Here is a 13213-nt window from a genome sequence, read left to right as displayed (position 1 = left end):
CTCAGAAATACAGGGATCATCACAAATGCAAATTATTTGCACTGTTTTAGTGTTCTTGTCATGTACTTAAAAATAAACCAAGTAATCAAAATTCCTATCAGTTTAACATGTAATCAACTCAAAAATTGTGATACTTTACATCAGTTGCAATTGTTGCACTGCACAACTCAAGAGTGCTTTGATTTAAGCCGGTGAAGTATCCAGAAGTCCTGGCCACTCAGGTTTGTAGTTGCTATACTGGGCAGCCTTGTCTAAACTGGTTTCTCTGGAATACTCTGTCTATGCATCTTACCTCATTCCATGACTTGTCTTAGATCCAAATGATATAATATTTGTGGGGAAAGATCATCTATTTGGAGACACGAATAAGACACAAAGAAAATCGAAATGACATTAGTTAGGACAAGCTGCCTGGGAAAATCAGACTTAGGTGATCAGTAACCATCCTCTGTCCACAAATGGCCAAAGCCTGCTTTGTTAAAAGGTCATCTGTTCTTTTTGGACCAGAACTGGCTCATTCTTAGGCAACCCTTCTCCTTCTGATTACTTCCTCTGCATTATTCATGTCGCTTCCTTTCCATGTCATATTGACTTCTGGACCTTGTATGAAATGTCCTGAGACAGGGAGAATGTAGACTGAAGTCAGAAACTGTGAAGCAAAGCATGCTTTACTCCTGATGCTTCTGTTGCAGTCCAGTGAAAGGCAAGCCTGTTCTAACATCACAAGACATTGCTCACTCCCATCAAATGTGTGCAATGTCATGCATTCTACCCACTTATATTTTCCCCAGCAGCCTCATTTCAGTAAAATTATGCAATTTTCCCAAGCTGCTTTACACATCCCCTTTCTATACTTTTTAAACAATGTGGGATTTCATTCCTATTAACTTCTCTCTTTATCCGACCTAGATTGCTGAAATTAGGTTCTTCGAGAACACTTTGTCTTCTTCCTTAATAAAGATTTCCTAGAGTCAAGCTGTCCCCTGGAAGCATCTCTGTCTATCTGCTGTCTACTTTCAGTCTTCACAATGTAAGAGTCTTCTCCAGCTCAGAACACTACCTGTTGTTAGAAAGTTTTGATTACCATGAGTGTGGTCAAGGCTACTGATACTATATCTCAAAGTGGGAGGAAATCATTGCAGTATTACAGTACCAATGCCACAGAATAGTAGTGGCTGATGGTGATGCCTGAATTTTGAAATATGTATATAAAATAAGAGTCTTGTTGACCTACAGTGTGGTCACTTTTAAGACTTTTAAGATGTACTTTTGCTTAATGCAATATAGAAGTCTTGTTTTGTTTTATTTTCAAGTCTCTTTAGTGCTTTATGATGAGGATATTTTAATTTCCCTGGGGAGCAATATTCCCTAAATAATGATTCAGCAATTTCCACTTGGAGAGGAAAAAGAATTGTATATCCTCTTAATATTAGAAACTTCAGACTAATTTGAGTACTTGGTTCTAGATGGGGAAGTTTCCAAGTAGGATTATAGTCAAAGCACTTTTTTTTTAATGTGACAAATCAGTGGGTCTGTCTTCCTTCAGAAGGTTTAGTGATAATTTTTTTCTTTATGGGAGACTATTAGGTCTTTTTTTTTTTTTTGGATGCTAACTCCCAACTATATTAAAACAGCTTACATCCTACTATTTCCTTCTGATTCCACCCTTAGAATTTCTCACCCACTGCTTCCCAAATTGGTTCCTCGTGGCCCCAATTATACACAAGATGCAGGTGTACACACTGACATTCACCAAGGCTCCTGCACTTTGGCTAACCATTGAAGCCAAATCAGAGGGAAGCACAAAGTGCTGATGACTGGACAAAGTGTCCAGTCCAATGTACCAACTCATTCATCATTCATTAGCATCCTTTCTGCCTTCATTTTTCTGATCTCTGTCATCAACCTTTAGTACTTAAATGCATTTTTTATCACTATTATCCTACTAATCCTGAATGTCTTGAATTGGGTTTAGGCTTTCTGTTCCCAAGGTTCTTCAATGTTCTATATAAAAGCAATAATTTTCCTACAAAGTTGATTGTAATAGTCTCTAAATTTTTTTTTTTTTTTTTTTTTTTTTTTTTTTTTTTTTTTTTTTTTTTTTTTTTTTTTTTTTTTTTTTGCCTCAGGAGACTTTCTTTTTCAGCTGACACACAGTTGCTATGATGCCTCCTTTACACAATTACCATCGACTCCTTTTACTTTTCAGAAGGAGTCTTGCACATGGTGCCACATCCAAAAGGGTAGAGGATGGAGGTCATGTTGAGCGGTGTCTCCTGGGGAGAGGAGAACTCAGCAGATTCACTCACAAGAAAGCAGTCCCGAGTCCTGTTGCTATTTCTCTGCCGAGATAGATACATTTGATGTGGTCCCTAAGAGATGGCCCTTGCTGTAGCCAAGCTAAGTGGCATTGATTTGTTTCATTTGCTCTGAACAAGAGTGTAAGGTGAGAAATTCAATCTCAGGACTATAATTGACAGCCACACAAGGGGCTGTCCTAATTGTCAGGCAGCAGAGACAGAACAGAAGAGAGACACAGCCTCCCTCAGCATCTCAGGTTCTCCGAGGATGGTGTGGGTATGGTAGTTGGGGTCCTCTACTTGTCAAGGTTTGGTGCCAAATGAGGAGCTTGCCTATGGATCCTTAACAAATATATAGACATTTTTTTACTAAATTTCTTTTTTCTTTCTTCTTTTTTTGACATTATATATAGATTACCCTCTGCTCCTTAACATCTCGTCATTATAAAAGCTGTGTTTTGCCCAGATATTAGAAGCTACGTTCTATAAAGATGGAAAGTGGGTTTCAAACTCCTGGTTTGCTATTTTTTTTTCAGGGCTTCTTGAATGGCATGCACTCTTTGCAAAATGTGACAATAAAGATACCATCCATGGCGAACTGAGAGTGTATAGTCATGAGGATAATATGTGCTAACAAGACAGAGCATAATGTTAGCTTTTATGTAGACTGAAGAAAGTAAAGTGATCATAAATCAATATCAAAGGTGCTAAAAACACTATATATATTTAATCTTCTGTGAAGATACAATTAAATCATGAATAATACTCAATATGTAACCATGCATAAAATAAGAAAAAATAAATACAATATGGAATATATGAAAGACAAATGTGAAAGATTTTAACTACCAGATTATATTAACAATTATAGATAATTTAAGTGACATTCTAAACACAGTCATTAAAAGATTAGTAATCAGATTGATTTACAAAAATTAACTTCATGGTGTTTATAACCTTATAAATTAAATTTACCTCATAAATAAGCGTATTTGGGTATATACAAACATATATATGTGGAAGAAACTATATACCACATTAATTGAAATAAAGGTGAGCATCTAAATTAATGTCAAATAAAGTGAACTTCACTCCATAAACTATGCCAGGGATAAAAGATACTACTAAATGTTGAAGGGGTCATTTTTTCTTGGAAGACATAGCAGTGTTTCAGGTGGATGTATCTAAGATTTATGTTTCAAAATATATGAGAGTAAAACAGCTCAAAAGTAAAGAAGAGAATATGTAATTATAGTGATTTGTTTCAATTATAACTATCTCTCAGAAGAAGTAGGATGAAAAATTACTAAGAAATCTGAAACACTTTGGAGCCATTATTTAGCAACTTAATAAAATCCCAATTTACAGAATATTTGCAAAACAGATTCTGCGTTAGAAACATCTATGGACTCTTTTAAAGGAGAAGCAAAAATAATTTTATTGGGTCAAAAAGTATATGCAGGGTATGATTAAAATATTTTAATTTTGAAAAAGGGTTAAATAGAAGATGAGATTTCAGAACAGTTATTTTTATCAAATGATATTTTTAACAAATGATATTGTAACAATAAAATCAACAATTTATTAAAACCAATTTTAAAAAGAAAATCAAATATTGTAAATTAAGAAGTATTTTTAAAAGTATCCCATGAAAAATGAAGAAATCTTAAGAAAAAAATCAAATATTCTGAATTGAATGAGAGTAGAAATACATACCAAGTCATACAGGAAAAAAAGGCATCAATAGCATTAAATGTTAGAAAAGAATGTTGAGGTCAAATCAGTGATTGTTTCCCCTACGTTTACAAGGTAAGAACAGAAAATGAAATTTCAAATAAACAGCTGAAACAATGAGCAAGAAAGATGAAATCAATGAAATTTAGAAGAGAAATTGATAGAAAAAAATCACAAGTGTGCTTTCTTGGAGAAAGAATCACTAAAATTTGAAAAACTTGATAGTTAGGAGTAAATAAATCAATAATATAGGGAAATGTTTAAAAACCTGCCAAGGCTCACATGAGTGGATAGCCCAACGTCTACTCTAAAAATAGATGCCTTGGATAGCCCAAGGTCTACTCTAGATATAGATGCTTTGGATAGCCCAAGGTCTACTCTGAAAAATGAGTTTCTAGTTAAAAACACATCCCAAAACTAAACTTTGAAGACTCACAGAGGTTTTTTTTTTGTTTGTTTGTTTTTGTCTTTAATTTTTTTTAAAAAAAAATTCTGTTGGTTTCAAGTGTATAGGTGTTTGGCTGTATGCCTGTCTGTGTAGTTTATGTATGCCTGCTATCCATGGAGACCCAAAAGAAGCATTGGATCTCTTAGGACTGGAGCTGTAAATGGTTGTGAATTGCCATGTAGATACTGGAAACTGAACCCTGGTCCTCTTGAAGAATAGCCAATATTTTTAACCACTTATGCTTCTCTCCAGCCCCTTAAATAATTTTAGTTAGTAAACACAGAATTAGACATCAGGATGACATGTTGAATAAATGCTTAAGACATAAAAAAAAAAAAAAAAACCACATAGGGAAGTCTCCAGGGATACAGAGAGAGATGGGAATGCATTCCAGCTAACTTTAAAGCCAATCTTACTCCTAAATTGAATATCAAATGAGACTACTGCAGAGAAAGAAAACTTTAGGTCAATAAGCTATAGATGTGAAAGTTCTCAGCAACATACTGGGAAATTTAAATTCAGTACTAAGAGACAGGATAAGTTATTCAAATGTACTTCTTCTGGAGCTGTCAGCTGCCAGCATTTGAAAATCAATCACTGTAATCCATTATATCAACAGACTTAAGAAAACAGTTTATAAGTCAGCTGTATCTGACAAAATTTAGCATCAGTTCATTGTAGGTTTTTCAGGCTTGTTGCTACTGCCTGTTGTGTTGTCACCATTTCCGGGTGAGGGGGGCAGGGGTTGAGAAGACACAGACACAATGGCATAGACTCCAGGAGATTCCAGTACAGAAGCTCTTTATTGTAAACAGGTCAGGGGTTTTTATGGGGTTAGGGAAATTAAGCAGCCGTAGGAACTTTTCTGGTTGATCCTTTTGAAACTGGTGGTCATTGAAGGCATGTTGTGAATGGCTAGAGGTGCATGTCATTAGTTACTGATGTGGGATTCCCTTCTGTATGCTGTGAATATGTTTTATTGTCATTAGTTAATAAAGAAGCTGCTTTTGGCCAATGGCTAAACAGAATATAGCTAGGCGGGAAAACTAAACTGAATGCTGGGAGAAAGGAGGCAGAGTCAAAAGGATGCCATGTAGCCTCCACTGGGGACAGATGTGCTAGAGCCTTGCCTGTAAGCCACAGTCATGTGTTGATACACAGATTAATATAAATGGGTTAACCAAAGATATAAGAGCTAGCTAGCAAAATGCTTAAGTGAGGCCAAGCAGTGATTTAAACAATATAGTTTCTGTGTGATTGTTTTGTGGTCTGGGCAACCGGAAATGAATAAACAGTCTTCCACCAACAAACTGGCATGTCACCATGGTTGACTAAATATACGTAAGACCTGAGAAAACTTGGAAAGGAATCCTAAACACAAAAGAACAGAGTTAAGCATGGCTTTTGGGTAGCAGCATTTCAGGTGGGCTCTGTTTGTGAGAAGCAAGCAGAGGCATGATTCCTTTAAAAGAGGTCTTTCTGATTCACAGGTAGCAGGGGAAAAAATGAACATGCAGTTTCAAAACAGCAGCAATGGCTCTGACTCTTTCTGAAGGTTTGGCTATGGAGCATTTAAATGGGGTTTGGGAGCAGAGTGCTACAACTTGTTTAATGGTAACACAGACCTGCTACAGCTCAACCCTGGATGTGGGATGAAGAGAATGACTCTTAGGGGCAGTGAACATGTCTCTGCCATGTTGGACTGGGCGAAGCAAGCAGGCAGGGTCATGTTGGCTCTAGCCACGCTCACTTAGCAGTAAAAAAGGGGTGCTTCTGGCCAGAAACTAGTTGCAGATATACAATAAAGACAGATTCAGAAAAAAAAAAGATCTCTAAATGAGTAACAGTGTTAGATAAATGTACATAGGCTTGAGAGAAAGAAAGAGGAAAAACAGTATAGGCAATTATAATATAAAAGAGTCATAGGAATAAAGGTATAAAGGAATAAAGATAATAAAATAAATATTAAACTTGTAGAAAAAGAATAGAGTAAGAAAAATAAGCCATGTAAAGATGGAGTATGCACAAAGAGTTTAGATTATGTATATTATTGTACTTCCTTTGAACTTTTTGACTGTGAAGGACTTTTGCATAGAGACATTTCATTGTATGGGCTGATAAGCTAAACCACCATATATATTTTAAAGGTATCTTGACTTCAGAATTTGAGTCTAAGGATATGTTGCTTTGGAAAAGTGGTTCTTCTTTTATTTCCACAGAGGATGAGAACCCATGGATTTCTTTCAGACTAATGTTATTTGATGGACCAAGAGCTCCCAAAAGGTCATCATGAACATCCCCAAAATTACTTCACCCATAAAATTAGGAAGTAGTTTGGAGAGAAAAAAAATCTGCTCTTGCCTGGACAGTTTGATGCTATACTGTGTGAACTGGACATGTAGGACCCACAGAGAAATGACTGCTGAACTTGCCTAAAGGTGATAGTGTCCTTTGGGGTTCCTGCTTAATAAAAGAGTCTACAAAACATTTTACAGGATACAGAAGAAAGTGACTGCTTCATGAGAATAATATTATATCCTTCTGGAGTCTTAGATGGAGTTGAAGGATAATTATAGTTTTCCTTAGTTATGATAAAATATAAAGTAGATATAAATATTATAACTGTTATTCTTGCTTGATGTCTGTTTTGATATATGTATTTACTATGTTAAAGTTAAAATCTTCCTTTTTGTTTAAACAGAAAAGGGAAGATGATGTGGGATTCCCCTCAGTATGCTGTGAACATGTTTTATTGCCACTGGTTAATAAAGAAGCTGCTTTCAGCCAATGGCTTAACATAATAGAGTGAGGCAAGAAATCTAAAATGAATGCTGGAAGAGAGAAGGCAGAGTCAAAGAAGAGCCATGTAGCTTCCATTGGGAACAGATGCACCAGAACCTTGCCAGTAAGCCACAGTTATGTGTTGATACACAGATTAATAGAAATGGGTTAACCAAGGATATAACAGCTAGCTAGCAATGTGCTTAAGTGATTGGCCAAGCAGTGATTTAAATAATATAGTTTCTGTGTGATTATTTCATGGTCTGGGCAGCCGAGAACAAATAAGCGGTCTTCTGCCAATAAGTTACTGGGTTTTTGGCCCACTGACAGGTTGTCTTGGCCAATTTTGCTTATGCATTGTGAGTTTTTATGAGCTTGCTTGTGCTTATGCAATCGCCCTGCCTCAGTTCATGATAAAAAAAATGAAAACAGGAAGAAAGGAGGAGAGGATAAAAAGGGGAACGAGGGTAGGAGGGAGAAAGGAAGAAGAGAGGACAGACAAGTAAACTAAGAAACTTTATCCACATAATAGCTTGCATCCACAAAACCTGTATCTATATTATAAAAAATGTTGAAAGATTGAGTATATCACCTAAAAATCATAAGCAAGTCAAAAATGTCTGCCCCCACTTCTGTTTCTGCTTCAATTGCTTTCTATCTAGTGCTCCCAAAATTAAGCAAAGGAAATAAAATCTAGGTCAATTTGAAAATAAAAAAATAATGTCTTTGTGATGATGTCATGAATATCCATGTTTAAAAAATTCCCAATATTGTTCTTTGGTGTACAAAAGTATTTTTATTCTGTAAAATCCAGTTTATCTCTTTTTCTATTTGTTGTTCTATTTGTTGTCTAAGAATCCATTGATAAATCCAAGGTTCATAGTTTTTACAAATTCTGTGATTATAGTTCCTTATTTACATTATTGGTTCATATTTAGCTGTTTCCCATACAGGATAAGAGAGAGCTTCTTCCTTTCTTTTCAATGTGTATCCACAATTGTTCAGTTACCCACAGTAATTTTCTCCCCATCAAACACCTTGATCAGCCTTGTTGAAAATCAACTAATCATAGAATTTATGGCCCATTTATGGAGTGTTTTACATCCATATATATATATATAGCTTTATTCCAATACCACACTGCTTTGATCACTATTACTGTTTGAATTCAAGACTATTCAGCTATTTGAACAGTTATTTGACTTATACATGATTTTGGGAATCTGTTTTTCTATTCCTTGTAGTATTAGAGGTTAAACCTTGGACTTTGCATGCTAGGTCTAAGCTAAGTCTAAAGTATGCAGCTATTTCTACAAAAAGAGTAGGTAGACTTTAGATACCCAGTATGTAAATCATGTTAGTTAATGGCACCATCTTAATGGAACTATGTCTTCCAATCCATAAGCATGGGACATCTTCTCATTTATTTGTGTCTTCTACATTTTTCTTGAGAAATACCTTGTCATTTGCACTGTACAATCTTTGTCTTTCTTGCTTGTATTTATTCTTGCATATTTTAATTTTTTGATATTATTTTAAATAGGATGATTTTCTTACTCTTCTGGCATCATTCATTGATATAATGTAGATTGCAACTACATTTACATGTTAATCTTTGATCCTATAGCTTTTCTGAACTTATTGTTCTTAAGCACAAATATTTTTCCTTTGTTTTTCTGTCCTGGATTGGGCATCAATGTAATACAGGCCTTATACATGTCTACTCCAATTTTTATTTTGGGGGAGGAAGATTAGATCGGCCCTCATTTTGACTGTTCTCTTCAGTAGAATTTTCTTGTGAAGTTTGGTGCTGCGTTTAATTTGTGGAAAGATTGATTATTGATTAAATCTCTGTCTCTCTTTATGAATGTGCTCAGATTTCTAAATTTTTCTTCAGCCAAGTTTTCTACTTTGTGTAATTCTAAGAATTCCTGTTCATGTAGGTTTTTAATGTGCTGAAATAGTTATTTATATAGCCCCTTATGATCTTTTATATTTCTCTTACTTTTATAATAATGTTCACATATTCGTTTCTAACTTTACTTTTTTCAATGTTTCTCTTTGATTCCCCTATCCCATTGGAACATTTATTATCTAAACATTTTCATTTCATTGCCCTGTGTTTAAATAGTTGTACTTTGGTTTCATTGATTCTGTTGTTTTCATGTGGTATTTCCTTTATCTACACTCTAGTCTATTATTTTCAGACTCCTTTCATCTTTGGCTTTAACTTGCTCTTCTTTTCCTGATTCTGGAAGAGGCACTACTATATTCTTGATTTGAGGTGTCATTTTCACTCATGCTATTATTGGGAGTTGTAACTTCAACTGTGAGGAAAGACATTGCTGTGTCCAGTAAGGTCAGGTATCAGTTTTCTCTAAACATTTCCTGATTTCCTTTGTTGTTTCTTCTCTGACTATCTCTTTCCATGTATGTATGTGTTTTCCAGTTCCACATCTGTTGGTGATTTGTACTTTCAGTCCCCGGCTGCGGAAGAAGTTACTTTATACATAGTCCTTTTAAATTTTTTGAGAGTTAGTTTTAGCTAAATGTTTCCCTAGTTCTAATTCTGTCATGATGTGTTTTATTTTGTTTTTGGTTTGGTTTGATTTGGTTTGGTTGGTGGTGGATAGGTGCATACAATATATTTTATACTGCACGTGTAAATTTTAATTGGAAGCACCACAGCCTACTCTAACTGTACTGAATTTCATTGAGTTCTACAGACTTTGAGTCTAGTTGATTGTGGTGTGTGGTGTTTTTATTTACTTGAAAGTTGTTTTATAATAAAGCTAATAAAATAAGTAAATAAATTTATTGAGACTTGCTTTGTGACTCAACTTATGGTCTACCCTAGAGAATATTCCACACATGATTGAGAAGACTGGATATTATACTAGAATTATTTTTTGATTCATAAAGTAGCTGAAATTATAAAAGAAAACTATTTGGTTGAAATATAGTTATTAAACATTTTAAATATACAGTATAGCAATCTGTGAACTTTTAAATTAAAACCCAGGATAAGATGGACTATCTACAATGTAGCAATGTGCATAAACATTTTATTTTAAAGTATCTACAGTGATATGAAATATATTGGTGATATCTACTGGTGACAATGTCATAAATACTACAAGTAAGTCTGTGGTATTAGTAGTCAAAGGAAACGATACTTTAAATAAACATTAGTAAAGGTCAATATGCCTCTTTCTACTTACCCCCACCTTGGTAGAGCTGATGAAGTTTATGCCCAAGCACTTTTGTGGTTAAGGACCGTTGGTTAAGCCCTTACTTAGTTGGTCTGTTTTCTGTTTGAAAACCTGCTCTAAACATCAGGAAGTTTTACTAGAGCTACAAATAAGTCATCACAGCCCTGGAAAAGGAATTTAGGATTTTTCTGCTCGTGGCTCTTAGGGCCAGAATAGTTAAAAGTGTGAGTTCATCTAGTGTCCTGAAGACGCTCTAGGTGGAAGAAAGGAGTCTAAACTCTTACTTCTGCTGCCATTTGAACTTAATCTTAAAAAATGGTTTAAGAGAAACCCTTAGGCATTTAGTGAGCAGAAAAAGAGGTCACCTTCCTAAGGCTTAATTATTATTTGTGAAGCACCAAGAGGTCTCTGTAGAAAGGGTCTTGTAGAAGGGAAAATTATATTTTTCTAATTATTATCATTAAAAATAGAATATTTACAAGGAGTTGGGCTGAAGGCCATCTGGCCCAAGTGCATTACTAAGGAAGGCCTTGAGTACTGGTAGGGAGGAGCAGAAGAACTTGAGAGTGAATGATGCTATTCATAGCTTCCCGGGGCTTTTGTTAATGTCATCGACTAGAAAGGGCAGTTAGAAGTTAAGCTAAGCACCAAGAAGCTCAAGGGCAAGAGTTAATGGAATTGTTTTTGACGTCTGAAAACACTTTTTTTCATATTTTGACATGAAAATATGACATTCTATATTCACTCACATGTATAATCTGTATGATTTCATTTAACCGAGAGATTGAGACAAGCATTTCAGACATGATTCTGTTTCCATGCAGGCTTGGCAACGACTTTATTTCAACAGCTCTCTGTGGATAGTATTTGCTCCTTAGCTACTTGGAAGAATAAGGTATCTGTCAAGCTATAAAATGTTCAGATTTTTAAGCTTTACTAATAGATTTACTAATTTATTTTAGTATTTCAAAATAATTTTTATGTAAAGAATCAGGTTCCTGGGCCTTAGATTTATTATTCAAATAAGTAGTTTTATCTACCTTTCTTAATTGTTACAAAAGATTATTTACATATTTCAAAAAGTTCAAAAGGATGATTGAATATTAGCATGCATAATAAACCAATGAAGGATTATGGTAAAAACTAAGGATGGAATATTTAAATAAGGATTTCTCCTGAGGATATGTTTTAGTATGAAGCTTCTGGGAAATAGAGATTTCTCAAGAGTTTTAAAATAGTCTTACAGAAGACTTCATAATTCTGAAACTATATTCCCATAAAACTAAAAAATATAGGAAATCTATACAAATATATTCACAACAGCATTCTTTATAAAAGTAAACAATGTGATAATTGGGGCTGGAAAGATAGTTTAGTTATTAACAACATTGACTGTTCTTCATAAAGACATAGGTTCAATTCTCAACATCCACATGGTGACTCATAACCAACTGTAACTCCAGTTCCAGGGGCTCTGATACTGTTCTCTGGCCTCAACTGGCACCGTACATACAAGTGGCACACAGACATACGTGGAAGCAAAATAGCCATACACATAAAATAGAAATAATTTAAAATCCAATCAAAATATGGTTGGCTACTCCTGTAACATGTGTTCTACTGTTGCACCAGCATATCTTGTGGGCAGGTTATTGCTGTAGGTTGTCGGGTTTGTACCTTCCAGCATGATCAAAACACTGAATGGAAGTCATAACATATACACAAAAGACCTGTAGTGTGAAAAGAAAGAAGAATATGTATATATATATATATATATTTAAATTGAAATTTAAAAATAATATATACATTTAAAAAAAAAAAGGAAAACCCCTGACACAACACAATGAAACAAAGAGCGTCCAAAGATGTCATTGCGTTCATCTTCTATTGAGCATCTCCTGCTGGGCATGCAACCACTCTTCTTTTTATGTTTTGTTTTTTAATTTTTAGTGAGCTTTACATTTTTCTCTGCTCCCCTTCCTGCCTTTCCCTTCCCCTTCAACCCTCTCCCAAGGTCCCCATGCTCCCAATTTACTCAGGAGATCTTAAGAATAATTGTATTCCACAGTGAGACTCCCTTAAAGGAAACTACTTTCTCCATTGCAAGTGATTATCAGTTGGAGACAGCTTCTGGGTTAGGATTGGGAGCATGGGGCCATTTCTCCTTTCCGCTATTGGGCCCCATTTGGTGCAGAGCTGTGCAGGCCCTGTGCATGCTGCCTCAATCTCTGTGAGTTCATATGTGCTTCTATCATTTGATTTAGAAGGTCTCAAGTTCTTATTTTGTTTTGTTTTTGTGTCCTCCATTTCCTGTGGCTCATAGACTATTATCACCTCCTCTTTCACAGAATTCCTTGAGCTCTGAGGGGAGGAATTTGATAAATTTTCCATTTGAGTGTTTCAAGGTCACTCACTCTTTGTAGGATGTCTGTTGTGGGTCTCTGTATTTGCTTTCATCTTGTTCCATTAATCTGCTTCCCTGGACTGGAGGGGGAGGGGGAGGGAGGAGCAGGAGGGAAATGGGAGGAGGGGGAGGAAGAGGAAATTTTGAATGGTATTATTTATAAAGCAATAAAAAAGAATGGTGTGATTGGTGTTGTATAATGGAAGTTTAGCTATATAAGGAGTATAGAATTTGTTGATTATTAAAGTAATATAAAAGATTTGTAGTAATGTAGGAAATATTCAATTGTGTGCTGTGTGGCAGGCTAGATGTCTAACAGTGTTAAAAGCATAAA

General features: G+C 35.1%; 1 long non-coding RNA gene across 1 annotated transcript in view; it reads right to left on the bottom strand.

Moving 5' to 3' along the window:
- Positions 1-8072: 8072 nt before the first annotated feature.
- The window catches only part of LOC126505985 (uncharacterized), a 57397-nt gene continuing 52256 nt past the window's right edge, over positions 8073-13213 (bottom strand). Inside the window, exon 4 of the long non-coding RNA XR_007593050.1 lies at positions 8073-12205. This is a non-coding gene — a long non-coding RNA (uncharacterized lncRNA). The remainder of the gene's footprint in view (positions 12206-13213) is intronic.

The sequence above is a fragment of the Alexandromys fortis genome, unplaced genomic scaffold, assembly GCF_014885135.2.
Source record: "Alexandromys fortis isolate MF-2015 unplaced genomic scaffold, M_Fortis_MF-2015_v1.1 scaffold_60, whole genome shotgun sequence".
Lineage (NCBI taxonomy): Eukaryota > Metazoa > Chordata > Mammalia > Rodentia > Cricetidae > Alexandromys > Alexandromys fortis.
The sequence above is the reverse complement of the archived record's forward strand: the minus strand, read 5'-3'. Positions and strand labels throughout refer to the sequence as shown.